The following is a 2,328-nucleotide window of genomic DNA, read 5'->3' on the forward strand; positions in this document are numbered from 1 at the left end:
TGCCCAGCCAGAGTGTCCCTTCCCCGGGGTGAGTCTGGAGGAGTGGGGGGTGGCTCTGGAGGTGCTCCGGGGGCTCCAGGGGGTGCTTGGTGGAGACCATGCCCAGCCAGAGTGGCCCTCCCCCGGGGTGAGTCTGGGGAGAGTGGGGGGTGGCTCTGGAGGGCCTCCGGGGGTTCCAGGGGCTCCAGGGGGTGCTTGGTGGAGGCCATGCCCAGCCAGAGTGTCCCTTCCCCGGGGTGAGTCTGGGGTGAGTGGGGGGTGGCTCTGGGGGTGCTCCGGGGGCTCCAGGGGGTGCTCGGCGGAGGCCATGCCCAGCCAGAGTGGCCCTTCCCCGGGGTGAGTCTGGGGAGAGTGGGGGGTGGCTCTGGGGGTGCTCCGGGGGCTCCAGGGGCTCCAGGGGGTGCTCGGTGGGGGCCATGCCCAGCCAGAGTGTCCCTTCCCCGGGGTGAGTCTGGAGGAGTGGGGGGTGGCTCTGGAGGTGCTCCGGGGGCTCCAGGGGGTGCTTGGTGGAGACCATGCCCAGCCAGAGTGGCCCTCCCCCGGGGTGAGTCTGGGGAGAGTGGGGGGTGGCTCTGGAGGGCCTCCGGGGGTTCCAGGGGCTCCAGGGGGTGCTTGGTGGAGGCCATGCCCAGCCAGAGTGTCCCTTCCCCGGGGTGAGTCTGGGGTGAGTGGGGGGTGGCTCTGGGGGTGCTCCGGGGGCTCCAGGGGGTGCTCGGCGGAGGCCATGCCCAGCCAGAGTGGCCCTTCCCCGGGGTGAGTCTGGGGAGAGTGGGGGGTGGCTCTGGGGGTGCTCCGGGGGCTCCAGGGGGTGCTTGGTGGAGACCATGCCCAGCCAGAGTGGCCCTTCCCCGGGCAGAGTCTGGGGAGAGTGGGGGGTGGCTCTGGAGGTGCTCCGGGGGCTCCAGGGGTTCCAGGGGGTGCTCAGTGGGGGCCATGCCCAGGCAGAGTGTCCCTTCCCCGGGGTGAGTCTGGAGGAGTGGGGGGTGGCTCTGGAGGTGCTCCGGGGGCTCCAGGGGGTGCTTGGTGGAGACCATGCCCAGCCAGAGTGTCCCTTCCCCGGGGTGAGTCTGGGGAGAGTGGGGGGTGGCTCTGGGGGTGCTCCGGGGGCTCCAGGGGGTGCTTGGTGGAGACCATGCCCAGCCAGAGTGGCCCTTCCCCGGGGTGAGTCTGGGGAGAGTGGGGGGTGGCTCTGGAGGGCCTCCGGGGGTTCCAGGGGTTCCAGGGGGTGCTCGGTGGAGGCCATGCCCAGCCAGAGTGGCCCTTCCCCGGGCAGAGTCTGGGGAGAGTGGGGGGTGGCTCTGGAGGTGCTCCGGGGGCTCCAGGGGCTGCTTGGTGGAGACCATGCCCAGCCAGAGTGGCCCTTCCCCCGGGTGAGTCTGGGGACAGTGGGGGGTGGCTCTGGAGGGCCTCCGGGGGCTCCAGTGGCTCCAGGGGGTGCTCAGCGGAGGCCATGCCCAGCCAGAGTGGCCCTTCCCCGGCCTCATATGCGGCAGAGTGCGGGGTGAGCAAAATGGGTTAAAATGGGTTAAAATGTGAAAAAAAAAAAAAAAAAAAAAAAAAAAACACCAAAATGAGCAAAATGAAATAATCCCCTATCATCAGTGCACTGTTTGACCCCTGAAAAGCACTCCCCTGGGGCCTGGAGGTGATCTGACCATCAGAGTATAGCACCCTATGCCCCTGAGGGACTTAGAGTAAAAACCGAAATAGTACACTATTCCCGAAAAGACTCTGTCGTTTTTCGGCAATAGTACACTATACCCATCGACTCTGTCGTTTTTCCGGGCCGTAGTACGAAGTTGTGAGCAAAAGGGGTGAAAATGGGTTAAAATGTGAAAAAACACCAAAATGAGCAAAATGAAATAATCCCCCATCATCAGTGCACTGTTTGACCCCAGAAAAGCACTCCCCTGGGGCCTGGAGGTGATCTGACCATCATAGTATAGCACCCCATGCCCCTGAGGGACTTAGAGTAAAAACCGAAATAGTACACTATTCCCGAAAAGACTCTGTCGTTTTTCGGCAATAGTACACTATACCCATCGACTCTGTCGTTTTTCCGGGCCGTAGTACGAAGTTGTGAGCAAAAGGGGTGAAAATGGGTTAAAATGTGAAAAAACACCAAAATGAGCAAAATGAAATAATCCCCCATCATCAGTGCACTGTTTGACCCCAGAAAAGCACTCCCCTGGGGCCTGGAGGTGATCTGACCATCATAGTATAGTACACTATACCCCTGAGGGACTTAGTGCAAAAACCGAAATAGTACACTATACCCGAAAAGACTCTGTCGTTTTTCGGCAATAGTACACTATACCCATCGACTCT

This window comes from Eucyclogobius newberryi, unplaced genomic scaffold, assembly GCF_026437365.1.
Source record: "Eucyclogobius newberryi isolate DKJ021-1_F unplaced genomic scaffold, fEucNew1.0.hap1 SCAF_587, whole genome shotgun sequence".
Lineage (NCBI taxonomy): Eukaryota > Metazoa > Chordata > Actinopteri > Gobiiformes > Gobiidae > Eucyclogobius > Eucyclogobius newberryi.